Source organism: Anguilla anguilla, chromosome 4 (assembly GCF_013347855.1).
Source record: "Anguilla anguilla isolate fAngAng1 chromosome 4, fAngAng1.pri, whole genome shotgun sequence".
Classification (NCBI taxonomy): domain Eukaryota; kingdom Metazoa; phylum Chordata; class Actinopteri; order Anguilliformes; family Anguillidae; genus Anguilla; species Anguilla anguilla.
Window position 1 is genome coordinate 9,302,303 of NC_049204.1, and position 15,435 is coordinate 9,317,737.

A 15,435-nucleotide genomic window follows, 5' to 3' on the forward strand; every position below is an offset into this window, starting at 1 on the left:
TCTGAAAAATATATATAATTATACAATATTGGAAAACAAGATGTTAACTAAAATAACTATGAGATGAGGCTGTGGTGACACTGTAGTGTCAAGACTCAATTTATTTCATATAGTGTTTTATGATGGAATTTTTCTGTATTAAGTTGTGCATTCTCAAATTGTATAAATTAAATACTTATGTTAACTGCACGAACACAACCTTGACCAGATAATGAAATGGACACAATTGTTGGATATCATGAGCAGGAGACAGACTTTAATTTACTACTATTATAGTGAAAATTCTTATTGTTCACCCCTCTATAAAAATATGTGGCTTTTTTAATTCAGACATGCTTTTTTGTTTTGCAGGCAGTACAGAGTGTCAAAGGTTTTTGTAACCAATGCTCAATGGTAGGAGGAAATAACAGACTAAACTTATTCCACCCCCAGCCCTCCCCAACCCCCCCGCCTGCCCCCCCCCCCCCCCCCCCCCCAACACCCCCCGTTTTGAAACAGTAAATAGAAACACAAGGACACAGAGTGTGAAGGAAAGGCAAGAGGTTCTTGGCCCTGTGGGAGGATTTGCCGTTGAAAATATTTGGCAATCAGGAATGAATCGAAACAGATAATAAATGTTTTGGAATCTGCACACCCTATGGAGCGCGTTCTCTCTTTATCTGATGCAACCTTCGGGTTGCTCTGCTTTATCACTGGGAGCCCGCTGCACGCCGCACGCCGTCGCGTGCTGGCAGAAGTGCTTGGCTGCAGTGCCCTCTTGTGGTCAGGACAGGAAGCAGCCGAGGAAAGTCGTCTTCCGGAGAGGCCCGTTGGAATCCTGAGTGAGCTGCATTGACATCTCGACTTCTTCCCAATTAGTCCCAGGAATTCCTTTCTCTGTGCTCACCAAGGGTTGTCGAGTGCATTCTATAGAGAACAACAGCAAAGGAGGACATAAAAGAGGTGGCAGCAAGTATAAACTGTGTCCTGTCAGAAAAGAAAAGCCAACATTTCCATGCCGTCTTTTTGCTCTGAGCATTGAGCAAAAATGGACTCAGTAAGTACACTGCTTTTGAGAAATAAACAGATGTCTGACATTTACTCTTTCTGAGCTTTGTAAAAGGAAAAAATGTGATCTTATCATTGTGTAAGCTGCACAGGAAGCTGACCCAGGGGTCAAATTGGGCGGGAAAGGAGCATACTGCCTTTCCACCACGTTCACTGCATCACAGAATGATTATTTTTGAACATGAGCACACATGAGGTTTTGTACTTGCAAGGGTAGATGGAGCTCTGCATTCCTTGGCCTAGCTTTTCAGATCATGACCCTCAAGTCAGCCAATCAGGTCAAATCCGGCAAGGCAGTAGCTAGCCCCTTCAATTTCAACACAGATGTGAATAGTACACGTTACAGTTATTCGTGCATGTTGGAGGGCCATGCTTTGTGTGAGTGGACAGTTGTGAGGACAACATTTTGATTCAAACATTATCATGAGTCCAACTTGCCTTTTCACAACAGAAAGGCCGAAACAGTAACATTTGTCCTGAGGAAAACTGATAGTTTGTACATTTGGACTAAATGTCCCTTTCATTCACTAAACCTTTTATATGTATTTCTGTTGCTGTTAATAGGAAAGTAAAGGGATACTCATTATACATGCATTCTGGATTCAGCCTGTGTAGAGGTACGTGTTTTTGCAGTGGTAGATAACAATTGTTCATTGCGTACACACATTTTTTGTCTCTTAGTCAAACGTAAGCAGAGAGTATTTTAAATATCCAAAGCAATATGACCTGACGTCATATTCAGTCTAATACAGTGTCAACGCTGTGTGGCTTCCCCCCCCCCCCCCCATCCAGTCTAATGGCATCAAGGTCTGTCTGTACAATGATACAGCTATTAGAAGCCCTTTTTTGGTGAATCGTATGTAACATAATTTATTTAACATTATTTTCTTTTTTACATACACATAAAGAATCTATGGCAAAACTGAGATATCCATTCTTAAGCCATGATTGCGCACCTGGGGCCAATCAGCTGATATAATATATTCACAGATAATTCAGGTTCTAATATTGTAATTTAATTACATGCAGTACATTTTGTTTAATTGTTTATTTTTTTAAATTATTATTTTCCCTAGTTGCACATATCTTTTTTTTTTTTTATGAAACTGCTTCCACAGAACAGTAAATCCATCACAATCAAGACAGTAACTGGACTATAATCATTTTTTTCCATGTCAACCTCCATGGATTTAGAAGTCAGAAGAAAGGCAAAAGCTGACCATTTGGGTTTGGATATAAAGTCTGTGCCAGAACTCAAGATAGGGTTCTCACAGTCTATTTCAGGACAGTTAACTCCAAAGTTCTTAAAGTTCCTCTGGTGTTCAGGTGAGATTGTCACTTTGCCTTTATGTGAGAGGGAGGGTCAGTTGGCCTGGGGCCCACTGAGTGTTGTTTTGACTCTTCGCGTTTGTCCATCCTCTGCTCAAATGAGCCTCATTTCCCTGCAGGGGGAACTCGAAGAGAGGCGATAGGATTCCGAACTGACTCGTACTTAACGATGATGAACAAGCGGTCATTAGCAGCTCTTAATGCAGAGATAGATAGTGCGGTCATTAGCAGCCGTAATGACCACTTTAGAGAGCGTCGCTGTTCTAATTGTGTGTTTTGTTCTCCCTCCTGCAGTGCGCAGTCGACTGCGTGCTTCCTTCCGACAGTGCACGTTACCTACTTTCACCCTGCACACACCTAGACATCATATGCCTGGGCGCAATCGGTCCATGCAACCTGTACAAAGGAAAGGCAACCAGAACTATGTTTCTCCAGCACTGCGATAGGTGGAAAGTAGGATAAAATGACTGTTCCCCTGCATAGTTCACATTTCCGTTATATACACACTAATTACTTATGCATGAAAGCACTGTAGTCCGGGAGACACTGGTGCAGCTCTGGCTGTGCTGTAGGTCTTCAGATCTACACTTTATGACTCACAAAAGAAGCCCTTGAAAAATGTATGGGTGACTATATTTTTCCATCAACAAATAACACAATCATATCATTTCTGAAGGACACCGAAAAGCCCTTTTGCCAATTTCCATTTTATTTTCCGTCTCGTTAATGATGCTTTATGTTAATCGGCACATTTGTGATGCCTCTTGATTTTTTTATTCACAATTTTTGAGGACATGGTTCAAGATTCGATATGGATATACTGATGTTGACGGCCTTGCACTTTTGCCTGATTTTAATACCAGTTGAACAATCATTAGCAGTGCATTCTATGCGATAGATGACGTTTCTCTCTTTTTCAGAAACAAACCTGTTTATTCTCAATGATATCTCTTGCACAGAAAAAAAAAAATCTTTTGAAAGGACTTCTAAGCAAATCTACCCAGTTTTGGTCCTTTTAAAATCCAAGGCTTGGGAAGCAGACTATAATAGCTTAGACCGCTCAAGGGAGACAGTTTTTCTCTGCTGCTAGTCATCTTTATGATACTTGTGAACACAGAGCTTCATGACAAGGGGCTAACTTAAATCAATTTAAAACAGCTTTTGAAATTCCTTTCGATATGCCATTGTATGTATTTAGAAAAGACCAAATGGAGAAGCCGGATTGTAAATAACATCTGTCATATCGTCTGGCCCCCTCCCATGCCTGATTTTCGTCACACTCACAATAAGGTATTGATCGATTTGAGGAAGTCCATTTAGGTTTTGAAATAAAAAAAATGAAAAAATTATACCCTGGTTAAAAAAGAAAGGAAGAGAGAAAAAAAAGCAAAACCCTGCAGGCAAATAAACACATTTAAGGCACCGAGGATAGAGGCAGACAAGCCGTGTTAAGCTAGGATGATTCATTTGAGCATGTCTCTCCTTCTTGTAAGCGCTGCTGCATTGTAGAGAAGATGCAGAGCAGCTTTAGCAGAAGAAGAGACTTAAAAAAACGTAAAATGTACCAACTACCAAAAGTCTAAAAGACACACCATTCAGTGGCAGCTTCTCCCGAGACATTTTTGCAAGTGGGGCGCAAGCCCGCTTCGGCTGGGGATCAAAGGTCACATGACATCTCTGTGTGGTCAGCGATAAATATATGACCTGTTAAAAGATCAGGAGGCCCGCGCATCTGTTTGTTGGAAATGTCGACAGCTTTCAACCTTGTAAATGAATTGAATTAATATATTCATTGGACATTTCTTGAAATAGAGGCTGGCATGTACACATGGACCCATTTAATCCTTTAAACTGTTACTCAGGACTAGCTATCGGCAGTTGTGAGAATGAGCCCAAATCTACGGACTAGCCCTGGTCACCTTTGAAATACACACAGCCTGTTATCTGTACAGATGTTACATTGCTGTGGGGTCTGTGGGTACATGGGGTGCTAACCTCTTCCCCTCCTCTTGAATGAAATGCGGAGGGGAAAATGGAGGGAGGCAAGAGATTACGGAGGGTGCAATAATTGTGGAGAGGTATCAGAGTCGGCATGCAGTGATTCTGCAGGATTAAGACAAGGAGAGAGGCTAATCTAGGATTGGGAGCTCAGGCTCCGTGGGGCTGAGTCGTCACAGAGCCCTGGGGCTACTTGGACAAGCTTAACTGCTGGAGTTGGGTTAGCTGGAATAACACCCCCCAAAACCCCTCAAACCCCTCCACACCAGCCCACATAACTATCACCATTACGAAACTGACATCCACCACCCCCCCTGCCACCCCCCCCCCCCAAACAAGCCACACAGCTTTAAATTCCGGAAGTCACATGTATTTCATTTACACTCAAAAATTCCCCAGTACGAAAAGGAAAAAGTCGAAAAAGTAGAGTAGGAAAGTGACACCTGACAAGCAGACGGCTGCTCAAACTCGGCTGTTTTGACGCAGACGAAAATTTCGGATTTGGTGGTTCGCTGCAGAAGAGGTCGGTGTTGCGACCTTTTGTTTTGTTGCGGTTTTTCGACTCCCCAGTGCTCCCAGGCACAGTTTTTCTGCATTGTCCCCTTTGTCTTCCACAGGGGAGGTGACCCTGTGTCTCTGCGTTGTATCAGCAGCTTGGCATTGTGCTCAGGGGGGATTTTGGCACTCAAATCATCTCCACACCAGCAAAAAACCCAAAGTGGCAACTCACTGTTCAGTTGGTGAGACATTAATCTTGCTCTCCCATTCTCCGTCAGAAATGCGTGTATTGTCATCGAGCGCTAATGTTTGCCTCTATTCGGTATATATACACATATATGTATTTTTTGTGTCTGGGGGAATCAGTGGAGTGCATTGTTCCCGAATCATTGTAATATCTATTTAAAGTGGCAACAGCACCGCAGCCGATGCTCAGTATTCATGAAGCATAAACCAGCCTTAAGACTTAGAAAGCTGAAAAGGCTTATCCTCATATTCTTAAACTCTCTTCTTTTATGTGGGTCTTAGGCATTAAGGATAGGATTGTGAAGAGCAATTGTTGGAGTGCTGCTGGAGTGAGTGAGTGTGTATATGTGGGTGGGGGGTTTTTTTATTTCCCGGCGAAATCCTTTCCTTTCTCTCAGTTTTCATGACTGTAAATATTAACCGCATACTTAACTCTCAACGGTGTATGGGACAGAATAATGTGCTTTTAAGGATACATTATGTGAAAGATTTTCCACTTCACACAGTGTTGCCGGAAAATAAGAAAAGGCTATTTTATGGGCCCTGAAAACAAATTCTCCACGCCAGAAAAGTGATTTTGGGAAACAGATGGAACTTTGCAATATAAAGTCATCCCCAAACAAGGAACAAAATACTCTAAAAGTCACAGGGAAGACCTTTCAAAATTGCCAGTGTCGCTTTTCTGTGTCTTATGGCTATATCTCCAATCCATGGTCTGTCTTTTTTCTTAAGAAAAAAATTATTTTGAAACTGCTAAAGCATTTCAGAATAATTTTTTCTGGACACAATAGAATGCCACTGCAGAAGTAGGAAAGACCAGTGAGCATAGATACATCATCCAGCTATTGCACTGAGACAGAATGTTTTAATTGCTACAGCACTTGCTCATGTATATAAAGCCATTATTATTATTATTATTATTATTATTTCATGGCCAACCTTTTTATTTTTTTCTTCTTTTTAAGTTTTATTCTTCTTCTTCTGTCACGATACCATCAGCTCAAAATAAGAATTCATTGTGAGGGTTGAAGCCTATGCATAAAGACAAATCTCTTAGTAGACTTCCCAGTCACTTGGAGGCACTCATACAGAAACATCTTTCTCAGGGCAACATACATAGAATTCACCAGTTTCACCCTAAACGTGTTATTATCTGTTAACCCAAAAAGGTCCTTGCAAGTTCCTAACTGTTCCTAACTGTCGAACTGTTGTTCTGAGTCTCAGAATACATATTGAAATACAAGCCATGGAATCACTCAGATGTCAGGGATGTGCATCCATGGTAAATATCAACTCCTATTTAAATATCATTCATTTTCATATTTTTGTTCTTTGTCACAGTTTCCCATTCAGTTTCAACATTCTTTTGTCCTTGGTTCACAATAAATACTGTCTGCTTATGGGCACTGATTTGAATAGATCTGAATGCAGCAGAAGAGTATGATTAATATGGCAACTCTTATGCTGGCATTAAATGGAACAAAACAATTACGCTTAATTTATTATTATGGAAATATATCCACAATTGCAAATTTATATTTTCTGCTCTTTGATGTGTTTTATCAGTACCTGGCCCTGTAATCACTGCTTTTAGCTATTATTATTATTAGTATTATTATTATTATTAGGGGTCCAAGCAGCGAAGCTGGTGGAACCCTATTGTATTTGTTAGGAGTATTATTATTATTCTTATTATTTTTCTCCGCTAAAAGTGTCTGAGGCTCAGCAACCATAAGTCCTACAGCAACCAAATTTTGTAGGTGGGTTCCTATGGCCCCCCACTACTCAGGCACTACAAATCACCTATGTCGGCCAGATGGTGGCGCTATAACAAAGGGTCATACTTTATGAGGCCATAACTCCATAAGTCAGATCAACACAAAACTTCATCGACTGATGCATCTGAATGTGCTCTACAACTTTACTATTGGGGCCACTTATGTCCGCCCATTTTTTATTGTTTGCCCACCATTTGGACTTTTTTTTATTAGTTGCGGTGCTGAAGAGCTGTAGCTCCACATCTAAAGTGTTACGACATCTAGTAAACTTCTTTACGGCAAACGGCTAGAAGACATCCATTGCAACGCAAGTAATCTGATGTGTGAGGATAAAACATAGTTCCCACGAGATCTCTGATCATTCTCGCAGCATGGGGGCGGGGGCAAACTTATAATAAGGGCTGCACACACAGCCCTCTAAACCATTTCTTTTTGCATTTGTGCCTCAACTAAAGATTTTGACAATGACCACTAGACAGAGGCGTATATTTTCTGCTACTGAGGTTCTGTCACACATCTTGGAGGGTGAAAATTATTTAGATGAGGATATGTCTGAGACTGAGGATAATGTTGAGGAGGACCCTGACTATGTGGCATCCTCCTCTGATGATGAGAATGAAGCCTTTGAGATACCACATTCTGACCCTCCTTTTGTTTCTCAACCACCAATAAACCGTCCTGTCATCTCTCAACCACCAAAAGACCCCCCTGTCATCTCTCAATCACCAAGAAACCCTCCTGTCATCTCTCAACCACCAAGAAACCTTCCTGTCACCTCTCAACCACCAATGAACCCTCCTGTCATCTCTCAACCCCCAAGAAACACCCCTGTCATCTCTCAACCACCAAGAACTGACATGTTCACTTCCAAAAATGGAGAACTACTATGGTTCAGATCCCCAGTTGAAAGACAGGGTAGACTTAGTGCTGCTAATGTCATCAAAATGGTTCCAGGCCCCACCAGATATGCTAGCAGTCATGTACAAGACATTCACCTGACAAAAGCGCATTTAGTCACATATTTAATGTTGCCTATCGGTTTGGTGAAACAACTGTTATAACCTGTTAGTCAGAGCCGTATGCCAGTGACCTCATGTCAGCAGTCAACCAATCATCTTCTTTACGGCGTATGCGGGCACTGGTTACTATCTACGTGCTTTTAATTTTAAAGGAAGTATGCGTCTTCAACGCGGCCTTGGTCTGCAACCGCACATTGAGCACAACCCCTTCACAGACCCATTTTTACGTGTACTATGCAGAAGTATAAAACAGCCTTTAGTGTTACGACATAGTAAAGACCTTTACGCCTAGCGGCTAGGAGACATCCATGGCGATGCAGTAGATATGTTGGGTGAAGGTATATGATCATGAAGACAAAACCATTTAACCCTCCTCTTATGTTTGGGGTCAATTTGACCCCATTCAATGTTTACTGTCTCTAAAAATATGGTTACCATACTTTTTTCAGCTAGATATTTCATGACTTTTCCTAACTTTATAGGGAAAACATGGCAAACATGAAATTAACAGAAAAAAAATATTTTCAATGTCCTGTACACATGTTGTACGCATCGGTGTTGTTGGGGTCATTTTGACCCCAAGCTCTATTGTTATATAAAACTATCATTTTGATCTTATTTTTGTTGTGTTGGCTGAGGGCACTTTCACATTAATTTGTGTGTGTGTGTGTGGGAGAGAGAGCATGCGTATGTGTGTGTGTGTGCGTGTGTGTGAGGAGAAAACATAGTTCCCACGAGATCTCTGATACCACATTCTGACCCTCCTTTTGTTTCTCAACCATCAATAAACCGTCCTGTCATCTCTCAATCACCAAGAAACCCTCATGTCATCTGTCAACCCCCAAGAAACCTCCCGGGCATCTCTCAACCACCAAGAAACCTTCCTGTCGCCTCTCAACCACCAATAAACCCTCCTGTCATCTCTCAACCCCCAAGAAACCCCCCTGTCATCTCTCAACCACCAAGAACTGACATGTTCACTTCCAAAAATGGAGAACTACTATGGTTCGGATCCCCAGTTGAAAGACAGGGTAGACTTAGTGCTGCTAATGTCATCAAAATGGTTCCAGGCCCCACCAGATATGCTAGCAGTCATGTACAAGACATAAAGTCTGCATTTTAACTCTTCATAACACCATCTATGCAAAAGGATATTCTTGAGATGACAAACTTAGAGGGGAGGCGTGTGTATGGTGACAATTGGAAAGAGCTGGATGTGACCCACTAGCAATCCTATATTGGGTTGTTTATTTATTGGGTTGTTAATTTGAACATCTTAGGAGGGTTAAAAATTGCTCCATAGGGGGAGCAATAGTGCCAATGCTTGGACCCCTCCCAACGCCGCTTGCGGCTTTAATTATTATTATTAATATTATTGCTGCTGTTGTTGTTGTATATTTATGGATGTACATATATATGTATTTTTGCTGGTATACTTATCCATTAAAACAAATGTAAAATGAAAAACAAAATAAAGATTTAAATACTTTTTTTTTTTAAAGATTGCGTCCTTGACTTCTCACTTCTGCATATATGTAGTTTGCTATTCACATGGTAAAAACATGCTGATATAAATACACTGAAGATGCCTCACTGTTTTAATATGCTTAAATATGTTTATTCATGTATCACTCTAAAGAGAAAGAATGGGCTGATGCTTGTCGTAGCATTTCACTTTCATCCACAGCAGGCTGTTCTCTGCTGTGAGCTTCAATTCTGCCCCCAAAAGGTGGGGTAATCTGGGAGACAGCCCCCGCCTAAACACCAAAAATAAAAGCTTTGCCAAAATAAATTGGAGGGAGCGGGAGGTGGCAGTAGGCAGGCCACCCTGTCTCAAGCCAACTGCGCCATGTGGACCCTTAAGGCTGAGTTAACAGGAAACAAATTGCTCCTAATTGTCAGGAGAATAAATTCTGACCGGGAGCATTAGTAATTCTGTCGGCTGCCAGTCTCCCCTCCTCCATTCACTTGGCTCGGGAAGTTTAATTGAGAAAGCGCGGGCTGTAAATTGTAAATCTGAATGTGGTATGGATATTTTAATCAGCATTGACTCCTTGCGTGGAAATTAAAGGGCTCTCCAGTATCGGGCCTCCGTGTCAATGAAGCAGAGCTGAGCTTGGCGCCAGGGGAGGGAGCTCAGCCAGATGTGATGGACTTTCTGCTGGGTTGAAGACTCCCCATCTCCTTCTTGATGTTTATGAGGACACTTGTCACTTGTTCCACAACTACTTGGACCTGAATCCATGGCAAATGCTCACACAGTTTGAAATCATGACCAGAACCATTGTGACAGTGTGTCTCCTGAGTCATGAGACAAGTGTTCTATGTTTTGTTTGAAGAATGGGCCACAGGAGTGCCATTCCAATGCTGCCTTCTTTGGAGACCACAGTTCTATTTCTGCAAGCCTTGGTTTTGTAGATGCTACCTATCCATTTACAGCACATTTCATTGCTCACAATTCAACAATAAGAATATAGTAGTGCAGCTCCTTGTCAATTCAGGGGAAAGCATTTCGGCCCTTATTCATGCAGTACAGATGCATGGAACAGGACTATGAAGCTGTACAGAGACATTTCAAGTCACTTCAACGTGCCTTACAACATGCCTCATTTGTTCATATTTGTTCAAAATGTACATATATTTTGTATCATTATCAGTTGCATGAGGTCTTTGTGGAAGCTGATGGCATTCTGACTTTTTTGGTTTTATATCTGCCTTGGTAAATGTATGGTACTGAAAAAGCTAATGAAAAGGTTGCATTTGAAGAAGTACAAGCCACATTAGACTGGCATGGCAGCTGTTTAGACTATGATGACAGATGGAGGTTTACAGATGGACCTCCATGTCATCAGTCCCTAACATTCCCACTCAGTCACACTAACCACCTTTCCACTCCTATCCACATACACGCACAAAACACACACACACGTAAGAATTTATTGCTATACTTGTGAGGACTTCCCATTGACTACATTCATTCCGTAACCTCTAACCCTAACCCCAACCACTACATGCCTAACCTTAACCCTAATCTTAACCTAATTGTAACCCTAACCCTAAGTCCTAACCCTAAAACAGCCTCTTGAACTTGTGGGGACCAGCAAAAGGTCCCCACCTTGTGTAATTTTCCTCATCTTTCTATCCTTGTGGGGACATTTGGTTCTCACAAAGATAGTAAAACATGTCGACACACACACAGGTTTTATTAGCAATATTTCCTTCAGCTTTTCGGTGAGATATTGTATTAGTGCTCTAGAAAAAATTCTAATCATAGCAACACCCAGACATTGCAACACCCACCAATGATGTATTTGACAAAAGGTATTAACCAGAGATTATGGACCATTATATGTTGTCTGCTTGTTTGCAACCCTGAGTTTGCAACCCTGAATTTGACCTCCTCTAATTCTCAATGTTGATGTTCTGCTTGTGTCTGAAAAGAAAAAAACGGCATTCCCTCCATCACATTTGAAAAGATTTGTCGCAGGGGCCGCTGGTAAACATGCAAAGACTATCCAGTAGTTAATGTCATTTGCAAAAGATTTATCATCAATCTGATTGCTTAGTAAAGCAGATCTTCTACATACGGCTTTGGCCAACTATTTCCACTATCTGATAATGAATGTTAAATATTTACTATTCCTATTATGTCATGCTATTTTTAAGATGCGTATGTATGATATTGCCTAAATGTATGTTTTTAGTAGCATTTCTGTGTTTTTTTAGCACTATTATATTTGTTGGCATCAAATCTTCTGGCTTTTCATAGTTATTTTTGGACATTGCCCCCAAAATATCATCTCTAAGGTGTCATATCAGCAAGATTTATAGCGTGCTGTATATAAAATAACTTAGAGAAAATAATCAGTCTATACTCTATAATTGCATTGCATTTATTTTAGATTAGGGAATTATACGTTTGAAAATTATTTTTCCTTCATAGAAAGCCCAAAGAAATAATGGCAGCTACTAAGCAGATCATAGCCCAGGGACTAAAACAACATTGTGCATATTCTAATATTTTGCATCCCACCGGTAAGGCATTGCCCTTTTCCGCAGTATTAACAAGGTGAATGGGGTACAACCAGTACTAGGCCACATTAAAGAGAGAGATGGAATGAAAAAAAAATCTAAAGCCTAGAGACTGTGTTGGCAGAGATGAATTAGAGGACTGGAAATAACCTTCTTTCTGATATAGCCAGTTGGCCCTCTCTTTAAAAAATAAAAAAAATCATCCTCAACCTCTATCTTTTCCAAAGGAGGAAAACCAAGCTGGCAAGAAAAAGAGGGAGAGAAAGAAACATGCAAAGTGAAAGGGCTCTGAACTAAAACAAGTTCAAAGCGAGCCTCAGATTTCACGACTCCTGCAGGCAATTTAGATTATCCATTAGAGTGACGCAAGCAAAAATAATATACTTGACCCTTTTGTGCGTGTATTTTGAGAAGTTTGTTATAATGACGAGCCTGGTAATAATTCACTGTACCTCATGTATATTAAGTAGAATTTCGCTGCCTTTTATGATAAATTGCCAGGGTAACAGGGGGACACCTCTTTTGCATTTCAATGCAAGTAAGTGTCAGATTCTTATTTCATTACCGGCCGACACATTAGCGGAGGGATTTTAATTTGCTTTTTTCCTGCAGCCGGCTATCCTCTGAGACCAGGTCCGGACTCAAAGGGTCTGAAAGGAGGAAAAAAGGTAGAATGAAATAAATAAATAGAAATCAGTGTCAAGCACTTTTTATTGCGGTTCTGAAGCCATCACCAAAAAAAATAAATAAATAAATAAATAAAAAACTACGCGCACATTTGCATACCTTCATAGGGACTGGTAGAGTGTAAAATAATATAAATCACATGGCTGTCTTGCTGAATAGACGAAAATCAAGGTTTAATTCATCTCCCGATAAAAATCAGGATGTAGTTGAAACTAAGACATGCTGAGCAGAGGCAATATTCTTCTGAATTATGCGCACGGTCAGGCTTCCTGACAATAGTAAAAACTCAAAGCACAGCCATACCTTTTCTCTCAGTAATAATGCAATTCACTAATCTACACCCGCTAGAGGAATCCTCTCTGCTCCACTAACTTTGAGAGGTTGATATGCAGGTACTTTGAATGCATACATAATTAACAAATTGCTTCTGCTTTTCTCCCACTCATTTAATCTGTTTGTAGGGAACCCAATTAATAATACATTAACAGAAAAAAAAGATTATCGAAGATGAAATGAGATACTCTCCACTGAGGTGGTAATTATGTTCCTTGTAGTGCTCAATAGACAGGCTGGAGGGGGGGGGGGCTGAAATAAATATATATATATATATATATATATATATATATATATATATATATATATACTGAAACCTGAGTACCTCTCACATTCACAAGTTCACAGAATATAAAGAATCTTTTCAAAGGTGAAATCCTTTGCCCAAGTGGCGTTATTACAGGTCATTTAAATAATTTCAAGGAAAGCTGGTTGGAAATGTTTGGATGTTCACTGACCCCAAAGGCTAGCCATTTGTTTTCGTATCATCGCTGCCTTGAAAACGCCCAAGTGATCCGCATGTTCCTCTTGTCAGCCAGCATGTCAGCCCTCGTGGTTGTCAAATTGGACATTCACTTGCCTGTAAGAAAAAATAAATACCTGTTTGTGATTTGTCTGTCCCTCTCAGTCCTCGTTTCCTGATGAAATGCAGGACATGCACACAGCATACTGCAGAGTGCGTGGGAGAGATGGCCAAAAAGCAGGCCTTTCCTCCCATTGAGGACCTGCCTGTTACCGCCACGTTATTCATCTTCCCAGAGAGGCTAATTTATAGCTGGCAGGTGAATATTTGTATTATGACTGTATGTTTTAGTGCATCAGTAAAGCTCGTAATTCAATCTTAATGGCTACTTAAGCTGAGCTGAGCAGACGGGCGTGCTTCTTAACACAAAATGAACTAATAGTCACTGAATTATGACTGACAGAGATGACTGATGGCGCAGAATATCTCCCACTTCATTACACTGGCGTCCGCAGCGAGACTGGCCCCCGGCTGCTGGCCCTCGGGGCCAAATGCTCCTCTGCTGCTCCTTCATATCTCCCCTTCTCTTTCCTTCCTCTAATTATTTGCTTAATTGAATATGTTTAACCACTTAAGTGTGCTCATTCTTCAGGTTAATGATTAAAGATATTCTGCAGCTGAATATATATTAGCTTAGCAGCACTGAGCTGAACGTTAGCCAGCTCGAATGACTCGAACAAAACAGCCGTGGAGAGTTTGCAGTGGAGAAAAAGCATTCATCGATGAGCGATACATAATGACGAAAATGTGATAATGACCACACTACCATAAAATATTTTTGCAAATCTTTTATATGCACAAATGTTTTGGGCAAAATCACCTTCAGCGTGTCAAAAAGTGGCAAAACGCTCATGCAAATAAAAGATATATAAAAATAATTTATGTTAGTGCAGTCCTTTTCTCATTTTTGCATATTTAATGTTGGACCGGCACCCAAGTTCACATTGTTGAGTTGAGAGCATTTTTTCCATTTATTTCTTAGCTACATAATGATACTAATATTTAAGTTAGATTATACTTTATTGTCAGAAATGTGTCTTGCGTCACAAGCTGCACGTACAGTGGAACAAACATACATTGATACAGTAAAATAAGACAAACAATACAAACATTTGTAGCTGTATTACTTTTGTAAGGATCTTGTGTTTCAAGGAAAAAGTAATCTTTGTCATCACGCCACAGCACTCTGAGGCACTTATGTGGGTATTATGAGGATATATCACAAGTGATTTACATTGCTTAGCCTTTCATGGACTTTGTATATGCTGTCAATGCATTGAATCTGCAGGATATGTGTGCCCTATATCAGTGCTGGGATGTGAGTCTCCTTCCACCAGTTCTGCACTCCCCATCCACAATAGCAATCCCAACCCCCACCCCCAACACGCCGTACTCAGCACCCTGATTCAAACGGGTGCCATATCCACTGTCTGCTGCCATGCCATTAACCGTAGGCTAACAAAAAAAGTAATTGGAAACTGACGGCAGCCAAAGCTTCAATTAATACGCCAGCAAAGTCCCCGTTCTGGGTAATCCATCATAATGGCCTCATGTTTTGGGGGGACGTTCCATCGTACGCTTTTGAATCTCACCTCCTAACACAGAATCCCCGATTCGTGATAATCTCCGTTTCCTTAATTTTCTCTCTGTCTCCCTCTCCGGTGAAGGATGCAGTCTCCATGCCTTGCTCACAGAAAGATGGTCGCCCTCATGCAAGCGCGAGTGGTAATTGACAACCGCTGACTTCACGACACGATTCTTAATTATAACTCAAGGGTATAGCAGTCTGATAGGTCCAAGTTCAGAATTACCATTGAAAGCAGTTAAGGTTGTATTTCTTTTCTCTGAGAAAATTAGAATACAGTCTGTTAATAACAGTCAAGATGTAAAGGTGTTTGAAATGATGGGAGACTGCTTAGACCTGTATGCATGCAACTGGTTTACA

General features: G+C 40.8%; 1 long non-coding RNA gene across 1 annotated transcript; it reads right to left on the bottom strand.

The window, feature by feature from the left end:
• Positions 1-12,402: 12,402 nt before the first annotated feature.
• On the bottom strand, positions 12,403-13,968 carry LOC118225243. The gene is made up of 3 exons (XR_004764789.1): positions 13,892-13,968; positions 13,426-13,547; positions 12,403-12,597 (listed from the first exon to the last, which is right to left on the bottom strand). It is a non-coding gene; the product is annotated as an uncharacterized LOC118225243 (long non-coding RNA).
• Between the last annotated feature and the right edge of the window lie 1,467 nt (positions 13,969-15,435).